This window comes from Cupressus sempervirens, chromosome 8 (assembly GCF_028749045.1).
Source record: "Cupressus sempervirens isolate cs-2001-9-10 chromosome 8, ASM2874904v1, whole genome shotgun sequence".
Lineage (NCBI taxonomy): Eukaryota > Viridiplantae > Streptophyta > Pinopsida > Cupressales > Cupressaceae > Cupressus > Cupressus sempervirens.
Window position 1 is genome coordinate 478619897 of NC_143125.1, and position 16707 is coordinate 478636603.

Here is a 16707-nt window from a genome sequence, read left to right on the forward strand (position 1 = left end):
AAAATGCATACAACCAAGATGTGTAAATCCTCAGCAAGCATTTAGAAGATGCGAAGAAGACAGGAAGTGCAGAAGAGAAAATGACATATGCAAAAATCACGAGTGTCTACCTGGACACTGATGCTAATTCACTTCTCCTCAGAATCCACAGAGCAAGCTCCTTCCTTCTCTCATGTTCTCGGGTCCTCCAAACATGCTCCAAACACTCTCTCTAAGCTTCTAAGAGTGCCTCAATATAAAGAACTCTCAAGAAGCACCTATAATGTCTTTAGAAACAACGAGAAGTTGTTGACAACTAAGCATGAGTCTTTTCCAACCTTCTAGATGAGTCATAAGGTTGTAGACACCATGTGCTTAATTTGTGCGCTAACCCCTGTGTTGTTGACAACACATGCATAATTAGAGTGCAAACTCCTGTGTTGTCTACATGACAACTCTCGAGAATTTGCAAAATCCTATGTGAATGAATATTAGAATAATGCACATTAATTAATTTAATATTCACTTTACTCTTTCCAATTTTATTTATTAATTTTTTAAAATCTCATGCACTCACTTTAATAACTCCACTTGTTTTATCTTAATATATTTATATTTTAATCACATGCACACATCATGCGACCTATAATCTTTTAATAATTTTAATATCCTTTCCACTTTTAAATTCATTTTCAAAACTTAATTGCTAAAATATTTATTAACTTAAATAAATATTATCACATTCCAACTTTAAAATTATAACTTTTATCTTCAAATTTAATTATTTTATTTAATTAATTTCCTAATTAATTGAATAAAATTAATATTAAAATACCATATTAATTTTCCATTAAATTAAACCATTAATTAAATCTTTAATTAGGCTTAATTAATAGAAAATACACCAAAGACTCATAAAATAAAATACGAAAAACTCACTATAGCAAAACACATACAAAATCAAACCAAAAGGGTTAATATCACGAATTACATCATCTGACGTATTCAGAGGGTACTCAACTCAGATACTTTTCCTAATTTTCAATTAGGATAAATGGCTTAAAGGGTTGGGACGTGGACTTGAGAATTTATCTCCCCTCTCTTACCATTGAGATAATGTGATAGGGTACACTCATCCTAACAATTCAAGGAAGTCAATACTCGGTACCTACAACCAACATAAAATTCATGCACATACAAGCACAATATATACTAAGCTAAATAGGCAATGGTAGGAAGTGGTGCATCATGTAGATCTCGACTAGTAGGTGACTATGACTCCCTTAAACACATCAGAAATGCCATCCAAGAACAAACACACACACCATACACATGCAAGTATGGGGTAGTTATCCATAAGAAAACACATGTGATAATAATCCATCTAACTAATCAATAACTAAAAATAATGTAATAATCATCATGCATACATGAAATGTAGAGTCTAAGTAATCTCATCACATATCAACTGAATCCATAGCACAATATTTGATAGTCTCAAAACAATGTTGCTAACTATCAACATAAAACTAGCCCTAAAAGAGTTTGACAATGATAACAAAAAAGTGACCTAGGGGCAGGCACTACAGTTGTGCAATCTTTTAATTTTGGTATTCGCTATAGTTTTAGAATTCCATAGACATGTATAGTTCAAGAAGAGATCACCCATTTTGTTCTTACATAACTTTTTGTTTCACATGAGTGCACTTTTTATGGCCTTGCGATTTGATAAAAAGTGAAACATCCTATGGTTCCTTAGAAAATTCTATTAAAAATTGCACTAGTGGAATCAAGGAAGTGTTGCTCCTACATTCATTGGTTACCCACCGATTTCTTCAAAAGCTTAACTCATAGACGTGATGTTTCTATAGCTTATGTCCATTAGGATTTTACTTTCATGTTATTTTCTTAGGTTTTTTGTTATTTTATCTTCATTATTTGATTTATTAACCCCTTTTTAGATTAGGAATTCATATTAGTTGCATTGTTAGATTGAATTCATTAAAAAATAGAAAATACAAAAACATAGTTCTTTTTCATGTCTTATTTTGAAGTAGTGAATAGATTTTACATCTCATTTGAAATCATCTAAACCAAAAAATGCCTCCTCACGAACAAATTTTTTTATCTTCAATCAAGTGGATTCTAGTAGGTCACAAGATCACCTAGAACCTTGGAGTTGATCCACAAGATTGACTTTTCAAGAGAGGAGTTCAAAAGAATTCCTACCATTAAGCATCGTGCAAAATGATAGCACAACAGGAGGTTGTCTTGAAGATAATAAGGGGATCATGTGCTAAAAGATATTATGGTAAATTATTTGGGCCTATTTCCTATCATGCTCATTAAAGAGGCACCAAATTAGTTTTTCCCCAAAAGACTTTTTTTTTCCCAAGAAGGTTTTTGACCCATAGTCTACCATACTTTTTAGGTTTATAGATGGTATCCCATTTCATAGGAGCTAGATTTTTATACCAAAAAAATCCTTGCTAGAGAATGTTCTCATTTTCCATTTCAATATTAGAGTTGGCTTTAGAAGATAGGGGAAGACATGGCATCTAGTAAGAGGGGAGGGAAGTTGAGACATACTTGATCATGGTGAGATGTCTTGCATTTGACAAACATTTGGATTTCCAACTTTCCATCTTTGACTCCATATTAGATAAAATAAGTGACAATGAATTATTTATTCTAGTCCCTTTGTCCAATGGAATACCCAGATATTCGTAGGGAAATTTTCTTTTCTTAAACCCCAAGACATTACAAATCATCTCTTCCAAGCTAGGGTCAGAGTTAATGAAGGAAATGTTTGATTTTTATGCATTAATAGCTCGACTTGAGGCCTTTGTATATGAGTCCAAGGTGGGTTTAGGGGTATCGGCTTCATTGATGGAGCTTTTAGTGGACATGATGGTATCGTGTACACAATTTTAATGTGTTATATTTTGCACCAATTTTCTACTTTGATTCCATGCAACAATCCAAGGTTATGTGATGCTTTGGAAAGTCTAGCAAAGGCTTCAACCATGATACCAAATAAGAATGGATAGATGGAGTCTCCCTACCTAAGTCCTCTTTAAATCTCAAGGAAACCTTTCAAGACTTCATTAATAAGGATTGACATTTTATGGGTAGATATTATCACTAAAAATTAAGTGGGTCCACTACCTTAAAAAACCAAAGATCTCTACACACTTTCATGATAATCTCCAATCTACCTTATCATATGCATTTTGACTGTCCAATTTAACTTACATGTAGGGTAATTTTTTGGCTTTAACCAAATGTATGATCTCTTGAATAATAATGATGCCATCCATAATTGATCTACTAGGGATAAAATGTGTTTCCTCATCTGAGATGATAGAGGCAAGGATGAGTTCGAGCCTATTGGCCAAGGCCTTGGTTAGGATTTTGCACACTGTATTGCATAGAACAATAGGTCTATAATCCCCAAAGTGTGTGTCTTCCAAGGTAAACTTTAAGAAACCCCCCTCCAAAAAAAGATATAAACTATTGGAAAATATTTCATTATTTTGAAAAATCAAATTATTTTTATTTTAAATATTATTTGCATTGGTGATTGTTTTGGAATCATAATTTTTTGTGTAGACAATATTGGTGAATCTCAATAATAATAGGAAGTTCGCTAATCATCATGGAATATTACAAATCAAAATTTAAAATGTTTTATCTCATGAAAATTATGAGGATAATTACATTATATGTTAAATCAATAGTGAAAACTAAATATTGGTAATATATCCCTAAAGTAACTAATAATTATGATAATTATTGGTGAATTAACTGTAATTTCTTCAATAATATATAATATTTAGGTCAATCAAATCTAATCATGTATAGAATATTGTAGTGAATCTTTGAGTTTAAATTTCTTAATAAAATAAATTATTGAGAAATTTTAAATATTTTAAATCTAAATTTAATAAAAATGTGGTGATTTAAGTTGCATTAAATTTTAAATTATTAGCCAAATTACAAGAATTTTTTTTCTAAAATTCATAAAATTATGAATATGTGCCACTAAAAAACACCCTAGTGCCTTCATTCTTCTTAGGTATTAAGGCAAGGAAGGTGTGATTGATTTCCTTTAGGAGGTTACCCAAATTTATAATCCCTTCAATAGATTTCCATAAGTCATCACCAAAAAAATGCCAACATTTCTAGAAGAAAATTCTTGAAAGACATCTACGTCGGGGGCCCCATTAGGGTGCATTTGAAAGAGGGTAATCTTAATCTCCTCTTTGGTCAAACTTTTATTAAGGAATTTTTTTTTTCTCTTCAATGATAAGGTTGGAGATGTTATTCAAAAAGGTTGACTGAGAAATAAGGTTGGATGAATTCCAACTATTGAGAATTCCTTTCAAATGGTTGATGGCTTCCACTGCTATTGACTTGGGCTCTTTTAAGAGGAAACCTTGTGGGTTTCTAAATTTTGAATTTTTTGTTGAAAATATATCGATACAAGTAAGAGAATGTGTTTCAATAATTATTTTATAACTGATGTCAAACCTACTACTTGCTAGTAAGACAACTACTTAGATGATTTGAGTACTATCATTTACTTGATTGATGAGAAGGATTTGATCAAATGAGATAACAAAAGCACCTAGAGAAAAGGTTGAGTTATGGTGTGTAAAAGAGAGTAAAAAGATCGGTTAAGATAGTGATGATATAGTGCATTGATTATTTACTTAAGGTTGTATAGGTTGGATACACTAATAAAGTCTAGAAGTACAAATATGAAGAATTGAGTCTACCAAGCTTGATTGGATGGATAGTGGATGCCGAGAAAAGTTAGAGCAAGCCAAGAAGAAAATTAGTTAGAGATAAAAAAAGTCAAAGTTTAGTGTATACCAAGTGATACAGTGTAAGCCAAGTAAATTTTAGTTTATTTTGAGAACCAGTAAACTTTAGTGTTTGCCAAGTTATCTAGTGGATGATGAGTGGAAGAATAGTATGGAATTCTAGTGATAGCATATTGATGTCAAGTGCCAATATTCATGTTAAATCATGGATTTGATGAATCTGAGCTAACTATTTTGTTTTCTTGAATTTTGTAAAGCATATGGAAGATAACTAAGATGAGTTAGTGGTACAAAATTCATGGTAAACTATTTTGAGGCAAATTCAAAGAGGACTAAAGGAGAAGTTTCTAGAGGGCACTAAAATGAAAGGGTGGGTAGATTCATTGAATCCCACCTAATCCTACCTAATTGTAAAATGGAAGATAGAGGATGAATGTAAAAATATCTTAATTTTCTATTTATAGAGATGGCTAGTCAGAAGTAAGGTTGGTTAATGTTGGAGAAGCTAAGTTAGATAAGAGGTCTAAGGTATTACTTCATTTAGAGATTGAACAGAAGAGAATGTTATTAGCAAGAAAAGAAAGAAGGCTTAGGAGCATGGATGATTGAAGGGTGAACAAGTTATCAGAGCATAAGTGTGTGAAAGACAAGAAAAATGGAGGACTAAAATAGAGATTTGTAATATACAAGTGAGTTGTAATTTGTTATCAGATCAAGCCTTATTGTTACATTCTAATCATTGTACTAGTCTAAGTTGAATACTTTGGATTAAGGTTGACCTAATAGTCATTTGTAAATCCTTTTACTAGGTGACATTCCAAGTGAATGATCTAAAGTATTCTTGCAAGGCTCACTCCTAATAGGGTGATTGAAATCCTCTAACTAGGTCACATTTAACAGTGTGCATTGTAACCTTTAACAGGGTTGGCCTTTCACAGGGCATCAGTTCAAAAGAGTGAGAATGAGTAGCATGTTACTAGTGGTTTTTCCCAAATTGGGTTTCCACATAAAATAATTATATCAAAAATTTTATTGAATCTATTATGTTTATTGCTTACATTTTTTGTAAAGTTGATTTGACAATAACCTACAAAGTTTAAGTGATTGTATGATCTAATGGATGCATGCATGAATATGTTTTATGGATATGAGTTCGCTAAGTTGTGAAAAGTTATATTTGTACATTTGGACCGACACCCCCCCCCCCCCCGCCCCCCATCCTGCCACCCAAGTTATTCTAAAGAATTCCAACAATTTTTTCAATGGAATATCTCAATTTGGAGCTATTATGAAAAAAAATGGTGTTATTGTCCCCTTCAAAAATACATTTTTCTCTAGATTTCTATTTACACAAGATTTATTCTTTGGAAAGGAGATCCTCTTGTTTCAAAAGAAGTTCCTTTTCCCCAAAGCATGCATCATTATCCATTCCTTTATCCAAAACATTTTTTATGGGCCTCCAAAAGGCCATCTTTCTAAGTTCTTTTTATCTTAGTTTCAAATATTTATCTTGCAAAATAGTCACGACTTTATGGTTTCAAGGATACAAACTTATGTTTTTTCTATATATGTTATATATATATGAAAACATGAAGTAGAAGTATGGATAGTTTAAAGATGCTATATTTTCTTGAATTCATGGACATAAATGGTATAATGAATTAGTTATCCATATTGATAAATGTTTCCCCATCTATGCTATGTTTTTGATAGTTTTCCTGTTATAGCCATAGGATTCGCAAGAGTGGTAATTAGAAATTACACCTTTGAACTCTAATATTGATGATAAAAATATATATGTGTATGGAGGTTGTGTGCACATTGATTATTTGTAAATATTTTTCATGGGTATTCAAGAGTCAACATTTTAGTGCTAGAGTAGTCAAATCCAACCGTGGACTACTAAACCTTCACAAGAAGGGGAAAAACATTTATGTCTTTCTATTGTTATATTACATGAATTTAGCTTCCACAAATTTCTATATTTCTAGAGGATTTAATCATGGTTAATGTTCTTTCTATTTCAAACTTTATGAGTCTACAATTGATCCTCGTGAATGGAGTGATCTTATATTTAGGAAGTAGTTGTAGTTTCCTTTAAAATAATGAGTGTTGAAACTTTAAAGGAAATCAAGAAGAAATCAAATAAGTTTATTTTCATAGTAGCAAAGTGTGATACTATCTTTCAATCAAGTGTAATCTTTCACCATGAATAAATAGGATGAATAGTTCAAATTTATATCTCTTATCTTGATTGTATTTTCTATTCACTCATCCAAGGGGGCCCACATAGTGAGTGAACTATTCTATTAGAATAGATTTCATTTCCTTGTTTGTTTCTAAGTAAAGTAGAAATCTGTAACTCCTACAATAATTGATAACATAATTGGTGAATTGTTCCTACAGCATAGGGGGTTAGAGTAGTTTATGTTCATGATTGTATGATTTGTTAGAGTAATTTCATTCATTGGCTCTAGTTTAGTTTTCTCAAAGATGAAGCATTTTAATTCCATAGATTTGATAGAGTTTAAAGCATATACTCTATGAATGCCATTCCAAGTTTACATCCCTAGTTGATAATTAAATGAGATTGAATACTTCATTTAGAAACCAATTAGGGTGTCCAATCCTAAATAGGTAGTCCATTGGTGTAGGTCTCTAATATTATTTTTTGGAAAACCATTTATGGTATTTTTGTTGGAGATGGTGTTAGTTTAAACTTATCATAATAGATACATTTCTAGTTTTAATAGAGCTTAGTCTTAAAGCATTTTATGAGTAGAAGGAGAGACCTCCTTGGGATATTGCTTCCTTATACCAATCAGGAAGATATTTTTAATCTTGAGCCTAAAGAACCTCATAGTGAGAATGAAGAAGAATAACCCTATGAAAATCCATTTGCTACTTCTCAAGAATGAATACCCTTGTCCTCTAAAGAATCCTTGCATTTGAATGATCCTTTTACTAAACTTGAATACCAAGATAAACCAATTTCCCTTGTTATCTATCAACCACAACCACCAAATTCTCCTCCATGAATGGCTCAGCCTTAGCCTACATTTCCTTTTCTTATCCCTCCCCAAGGTAATCAAAATTTGAAGAACATGCCTTCTACTAAACTGCCCAAGTATTATGGCCTAATTACTAAAGACCTTGAAACCTTCCTCTTTGAGTTTGACATTCTTTGCAAAAGTTATGACTATTTAAATGATGTCAAAAAATAGAAACTATTTTCATCCACCCTAAAGGGAGCTACTCTAAGATGGTTCATGAGGTTGGGTGCCAACACTATAGCAAATTACCTTGCAATGAGCAATTTATTTCCTACAAAGTATAAAGAATAATATAGGGGTCAAGATTTGAAAGGAAATTTCATTTTCAAAATGTCCCAAAAGGAAGATGAAACCTTGGAAGATTATGTGTCACAGTTCATGTTTAACCTATAGTGTAACACATAGCACCAATTGAATGAGGAATCCAAGAAACATCTTTTTCTGATAGGTGTAAATAATGGAAGTATTGAGGTCCTAGATCTTATGGTGGGAGAAGACATCACTTAGAGAAACTAGATTGATATACAAAATATATGTCTAAATTATTCAAGGTCTATTATGAAGAAAGGTAGGGGACTGAGAGACCTACCTCATAAGTCTAATGGTGTTTTAGGGGTATCTAAGATGGAATTGTCCAACTTGTGTTAGATTTCAAACAAGACACCATTAATGATGTCACCACTTAGTTGGATACCATGCAGGCAAGAAGAAAGAAGGATGAAGTTGATGGCATGTTAGTTAAATATTTTCCACATTGTAGGGAGAGCAAAAGGAACTTTAGATACAAGTCTATTGCAAGCCTAGAGTCATTACCAATGCCTACTAAGTTTATAGCCATTGATGAAAATGGAGAGGTACTATACATTGCTCAAAAAAGGCCATGGGCTCAAAGACAATGCCCTGGCATCCTCTTCAAATTTAGAATAGTAAAAATCAATGGAAAATTTCTCAAAATACTATTTTTAGTGGGAATAATAATTGGCAACAACCTCAACAAGGTTGATAGCAACTATAGCAAGGTTGGCAGAAACCTCAGTAGGGTTGGCAACAAACATAAAATTTGAATAACCAACCTAGTCATCAAGCATTAATGCCATCACCTTAGAAAATACTAATCCCAATAATACCAAATAGCCAACACAACAACAAATTTATGCTAGCTCTTTGAATGATATCCACTTAAGGTTAGGCACTACTCTTTTTTCACCAAAGACAACTTATAATAGCTAAAGTTGAAGATTCCCTCTTTAAGCAAGTGGATGTGTTAGTTTAGTAGACCTCTCCTATAGCCAAAGAACCTTCATTTTTCATAGGTTGATGGAACAAGGTCAGCCTACAAAAACCTAAGTAGTAATTGATTTGCTTAATCAGCTAAGGCAAATGATTGTAAAAATACCATTACCTGGTGATACTAATAAAGTTCATGTCTATACTTAATCCATCAAGGAATCATTTATCAAGTAGCCAAGAAGAAATAAGAAGGACCCAAAAAGTATTCATGTATTAGGACAAATGTTTGATATGATTTTGGAGAAATTAACTATACCCAAATATTCTGACCTTGGAAGTCCTATGGTTATTGTCACCATTCATGGGAGACAAGCTCAAAATACTTTAGTTGACCTAGGAGAAAACATAAGTTTCATGAGAAAGGAAGTATTGTCTCAATTTTATATCATTGGTCTCTAAGGAACACCAACCATAGTTCAACTCACTAATAGTTCTACTATCAAGCTAGATGACATGATAAAAGATGTCATAGTCACTTTAAACTCTTCTAAGTATCCAATGGACTTTATTTTCCTTTCCCCAAAGGCTAATATAGGTAGATATCCTTTAATTCTAGGATGAGCATGGTTAGCTACTATAGATACCTATATAGCTTGTTGGTCTGGGATTATGACAACATCTAATGGTATTTGTACTAAGAACTTGACTTTATACTCCAACGCTTAGCCACTATTGCTAGATGACCAAGTAATCTAGCTAGACTTTGGTGATGATGATCTAGAGGTCAATACCATCCATCAGCTAATGATGATAGGCCAGGAGTCATTTGTAGCTTCTTAGGAAGAAGATGAGACAATTTCATCCATTAAATTGGATGACTATGGAGTAGAGTCTCAAGTGTGTCTTCAAGCTGACTATATCGTAGAAACCATATTACAACCTTAACATGCTCATGGGGAATGCTTTCCTACTTAGTCCTACCTTTTGGCTTGTGCAATGCCTCATCCACATTCCAATGAGCTGTCATAAGTATCTTTTTTGATATATCTGCTGACTATATAGAGATCCTCATGGATGAATTTACTATTTATGGTACTACTTTTGAGGAAGCAAAATAAAATTTAGAAATGGTAATTAAGAGATGCCATGACTATAACCTTTCCCTAAATAGTGAAAAAGAAATTATGATGATGGAAGGAGTAGTACTAGGTCATTTAATTTCACCACAAGGCATCCATGTAGATCTAACAAGATTGAGGTTATTAGTACCTTTCCTACACTAGAGAAGTAGAAGAATGTGTGAAGTTTCCTTGGACATGTCAGGTATTATAGAAAATTCATCAAGAATTTCAATCAACTTGTAGCACCCCTTTATAACTTGTTAAAAAAGGATTTTGAACTTTCTTAGGACTCTGAGTGTACTACATCTTTCTTGTAGCTTAAAGTTCTCACCATAGCACTAGTTTTGAGGGGGCCTAATTGGAGAATACCTTTCCACATTCATAATAGATGCCTGAAATTATGATATAGGTGTCTGTTGGTCTGAATTTTTGTATGGTAGAAATCCTTTGCCTAGATATAGAAAATTCAAATTTATCTCCATAAATTGATAAATGGGTTTCTAGCTAAGTCATCCTTTTGTTAGCCTTTGAAAATTTTGTGATAACCCTATGTTTTAGTCCATTCGTATTTTATTTTTAAGTGAAAAATGTTTGAATTTTCAAAAAAGATGAGTATTCTATTGTCTTTTATCCTTTATGCCCCTGGGCTACTTTTCCTCTCAGATTCCCCAGCCGTTTGATCTAATTAGATCAACCATTGTCATTTCCCCGCTATGAAAACATGGGCACTCTTTATGTATAGCGAGGTAGCGAGTGCCAAAAAGTTGTAAAATGGGATTGTGAAATGAAACATGGCAATCAAAGATTTGTTTACTAGCCGATCATTCAGTCACAGACACCTGGCAAGTGTTGTCAGAATGGAAAAAGGAACCCAATGGAAGTAGTCAGAAGTTAGCACTAGAATGATGATTATTCTGATGTCTTGCTACCCCGCTATAAGAAAAAGTTTACATCTCACTATTAGCAAAGTAGTGAGGTGCCACAAATTCAAAGGCATGATGGCATCAAAATTTATTAGTAACCATGATTTGTCAAGGTGACATGATCAATAATAACTGCTGTTGTCAGAAGCAGTTGGTAGGAGCAATAATAATTTGATGGGTCTTGGTATTTTATGATGCCAAAATTTATTAGAATTGCCAAAGCTTGCTACCTCACTATCAAAAACTTCTAGCATCTTTCCATTAGTGAAGTAGCAAGGCACCATAAAATCAATTGCCGATGGGACTTCTAGTAACGTGGATGATGACTAGGACTAAAATAAAGTCTTGTTGGGTGCCAGCAGTGCAGAATCTCCTATGTCATCAATACTCTAGACCCATGCCTTACTGATCAAGTGTACAAGAGATCATGATCGTCAGAGCAAAGAAAAATCAAAAGTCCTCACTATCTCACTTTGGAAAGTTGTAAGTTATTTAAGCTAAGCGACATAGTGAATATGGGACCCACCACCTTTCAGGAAACTTTGTGTAGTTTCTCCACCTTTGATTCAATCTTAGATCAATGGCCATCACTGTCTTGCCATAAAGAGTTGCTCAAACAATACATATAGCAAGGTAGTGAATGAGGGCCCATCACTATTTTTCTAAGCAGTACAGTAACATATCATCTGCAAGATCAAGATCAAATCAATGGTTGTTGCTACTTCACTATAGCAAGGTGCTTGTTCTTTATGTATAGTGAAGTAGTGACCTAGTGACACGTGTTCTTAGTTGCCAGTGGGTCCAGACAGAAGGGCCATCAAGGAAAGACCTGTGTATGTGCGTAATTTTCATTGGATCGATTGACCAACTTGTCAAGTGCAATGCCTAGTTGTTTTTCTCCATATCCCATGATTGCAAGATTTTTAAAGATCGACAGTGCAGATTTAAACGCAAAATATGGTGCCACTCTGTGTATTAATTAGACATGAAAGCTTTGCATGTGAGGAAAAAATAGAGTATAATACAGAAGATTTCATCAGTTTCACCTTACGTGAGAAAAGATTTTGAGATATTCTTGAGTAGAAGCAATTATTGAAGAAAATCATGCTAAAGATTCGTAAACTTGAGAAGCAATTTGTTCACAAAAAAAATCCGCAGGAATACAAAGGAAAAGGAGGATGCAATTCAAGTAAGTAAATCTATTGTAATCTTTGTAGGTGTTTCATTTCTACAAACCATAATCAAAGATGCCTCAAAAGAAGGGATTTTCAAGTCAAGTAAATTATTTGGATAGAAATGTACATGATGACTTGCTTCAGTTGCTCCCCGAGTCTACTATATAAATAGTACAAGTTAAAAGGTTGACCTCATTAAACCCTAGGTTGAGAATAGCTGATGGATTGTATGACAAGGGTAATTGGGTCCAGGATGCTCAAACTTTGCAAACTGGTTTAAATTTGTTCAAGAAGTGGTTTGCAAAAAGGAAATTGTATGCCCCACATGCCAATATATGGAATTTTGACTTGGGAAAGCTATTTGTTCCCATTGTGTTTATAGATTATGACCTCCTTGAGGCCGTGGCAAAGAGTTATGATCAAGCCACTAGGGTAGTGAGAAGTATAGATGGTGAAATTCTAATCACCATCAGCCTAGAAGAGATTAGAGAAGTTTTTCATTTGGGACCTCTCACTAGGTATCACGTGCCCATCAATTTGACAGAATTAGAAAAGGAATATTTCTCAAAGAAGGACGTAGTTAGACAAGGTGTGCTGAAGGCCTGCATTGGTAGAATTAGAACCCTACTAGCAATAACATCATCCTCTAAATAACTTTTTAAGAAATCATGCTTCAATGCCAAGGCAATAGAGATATATAGGACCCCATGCAGAGTTTTTGGAGAGGATGAAGAAGACGTTATCCTTGTGAGTTTTATGTATATGATCACTCAAATCTCTTCATTTAGTGTGGAAATAATTTTTGATTTTTCTTCTTATCTGGCTGATGAGATTCACAGTGGATTCGTAGGGATTGCAAATGGTAAGGTTGAAAAGGTTTGGGGTCAATATTCCCTATTGATGCACATGTTTTTGTTTAAGGGGCTACATACTTCAGTAAAGAAATGGTTCTGAATAGAGAACAAGAGGGAGAAGCACTGCCAATTCAATTATGGAGTGCAGATATGACTGGGGAGGCAGAAAAATACTAGTTTTGTTAGATTTGAGAGGCACTTTGCCTCCAAATTGAGATGCCTCATATTGAGTGACAATCCTAGAATTCCTAAGGCACTAATGCATCTTGTCCTATGGACAAACCCCACAGTCTAAAAAATTCACATAATTGGGGAGATATCATCCCTTATTCAATTTCAACTATCATCAAAGTTTATGAATTCAAAGGGACAACCCATGTACTACCTTACCAAGTGCCCTTAAAGGTAGGAGTGGCTGAATTTTTGTGGCAATTGGGAGGAATGGAAGAATCCCTTTTGCACAAAAGGGGATCAGGATCAATTTTTCCCACTTGCACAGTAGCCCACTAGTTTTTAATAACCAAGGAGGGGTGGGTCTTCCTCTACAAATTTTTGGATCAATATAATATGGCAGTATCTCACTCTCATTTTTGTGATGCAGAAGATTTCATTAATTCTTCTCTTAGGCATAGAATCAAGCTTTGTCCAGTTCAACATGAATTTTATTTCCCTGAAGATGTAATAAGGAATAAATACTCTCTGCAGGAGCAAGAAAAAAAGAAAGAAAAGTGGAGAGTATATTCAAGTTTTGAATTTTATTAATTGTTTTGATAAAGATTACAACCCTCTTAGTAATGTTGTGACTACTGTGGATGGAGTGAATAAGCTTATGAGTGAATTCCCCAAAATAATGGAGGTAATGAATGAGAAGAGGTAACATTTCATTGATTCTTTTCTAGATAAAGCTAGGGAAATGATGAGAAAATTGGGTTTCACTCCCAATATAGGGGCAGGCCCACTGGTTGTGGAAAGGAGGACAGGATATACTATCATTTAGGATCAAAGGCCCATTGTGAATAAAGGAAAATAGATAGTTGAATCTACTAATGATGTTTTTGAAGAAAGGCCACTTGAATCCTCTCCTAAGAGAAGAAAGATAATAAGGGAAGAGCAACCAAATGATGAAAGTTACTCACCTTCCCAAACCCCTATGAGAATTGAGGAGGAGCAGCTCACTGATGAGCAAATTGAACAAATTGGATCACAAGGGGGAGTCTTTGTTACCTAGGAAGAGATTGATGAAGGGAACCCCCAGGAGCCTTTCATGCCAAGTTTTTAGTTAACTATAGCAGATTTCAAGGGAAGGGAACTAGACCCTATTTTAGAACAAGCCAGTCATCAATTTTTGTCTGATGATAGTTTTGTAAAATCTAGGGGTTTCCATCAATTTGCTTGGAGGGAAAACATGCACATTTTTGAGGAAAGATGTAAAAATATGAAAGTAGAGCATCCAAAAATGGATGAAGCCTCCATTGAGGATCAAATAAAGGAACAAATGATACAAGAATTCTAGAATATAACCCCTGAAGAGGGGAGACAGATGGAAAAGGCTGCAAATATTTTATTATTGCCCAATTGGGACATTGCTGATGCCTTGATTTTCAATTCTATGTCAAATAATTTGGGATTTCAAGATCTAGATAAAAGGGAATTCTTGGGAACTGCATTCAGTAATGACCAAGCTACTCTTGTTATGTGGTCATTAAGAAGAGGCTCCAAGACTACTCCATCACAACATGATGATTCAGGACTAACAGGGAGTATCAATGTGAGGAGAGTTGCTGATAATTCACATGTACAAGTAGCCCACATGAATGTGGATTATTCTCAATTTTCCTTGGCTACTGCAGAAAAGGAAGAAAAGGAAATGACTCAGCTATAGAGAAAGTATGAAATAGTGGTGAATGCCTACAATAAAGAGGTAAAAAGAGAATTGAGCTTGAGAACAAGCTATTGGGAAGGTCAACTAGGCCAAGAATAACATACCCTCACCCCCCAATTGAACCTTTCAAATCCACCCCCCTCATGGAAATACTAGATACACCCCAAAAGCCACAATACTACACTGCTGAGGATTTTGAAGAAGACAAAGGAAAATTGTGGGCCTTACATGTAGAATTGGAATCCAAATATGAAAATAAATTAAGAAAAGCTCTCACATATTTGGGGGAAAAAGTTGAATGGCCACTAATTTATGATTAGTTGGCCAAGGTGATCAGTATCTGGGAGGATTTGAAAGCTAATGATGAGGCTCTGATGCCTATTGTGAATAAATGGGTAAGAAGGGAGAAAGAAATAACATTTTTGTGTTTCTCTATTATAGCTGATTCTTTTGATCAAATTGAAAAAACATTTGATATTGTTTTTGATCTTGCTAAATTTGATAATAAAAGGATTCATTTACAAAGAATAGTAGTAGGCTACTTGAAAAAGTACAAGAGCCAAAAATTTAGTTTGTTTCCTCATGCCCTAGATAAAAGGAATAATTTGAAAAGCAAAGATGAATGGGGAAAGGAACTTGATGATTTATTCTATTTAAGAATGAATCAAGTCATTAACAAATCAGGGCATGCATGGTGGGCTACCACAATAGAAGAAATGGTGAAAGCCCAAATATTCTTTGATTCTTTAAAACAAGAATTCATTACCATTAATAATGATGCTAAATATGTGCTAAAAAGATAGAGGGATATTTTGCAATTCAATTGGCCAGATGATACATTATTTAAAAAGTGGATGACAGAAATGGCTCCTGGTGAACAATTTAATGAAGATGAAACTAACAGTGATGAGGTGCAAGGTGAAGAAATCCAAACCATTGACACTGTCTGTACACAAGCCCAACTAGAAGAAGAAGAAAAAAATAAACAATCAACTTCGGTTGCAGGTTCGAGCCCACAGGATGCTAATATGACTAAAGAAGTGAAAAAGGTAGATGTTGTTCCTACCATATAGGATAAAGGCGGTGAAGACCCATAGGTGGAAGTTGGCATGTTATCATCAAACAAACTTCATTAGTTGTTAATTTGGTTGTTGCATATGAAGAAGGATTAGAATAGTAGCCAACTCAGCAACATTAAAGCATGTGATAGAAGCTGACCCACCAAAAGAATGTTTTGACTTAGACATGTTCTATTAACAACATTTTTGTCATTTTGTGGCAGATGTCTATGTCTTCCTCTTGTAAAGGACACTTGTCATTTTCTCTTAGCCTGAAGCATTTTTCATCTCACACTATATAAGTGAGATTCTAGGGCTAGAGAAAGGGTTTGAATTCTATTTTATAAGTGATATACTTAGCTTTTTTTGGTCCATTGTTTTGAACGAATGGGTGGTGTATTTTCTCTATTAGATCTTGAGAATACATGAATATAGAATGAGTTGTGTTTCTTTTGAAGGTCATTCTGAGTCTATTGTAAATTGTATACAATTTTCAAGGAAAATGAATACAAATGAACTATCTCAATATTAATTCTTTCTAAACTTTGTCTCCTTTAGATTACTTGCTTATCTTGATGTTGTATAGGTAAAGGCTTGTGCAAT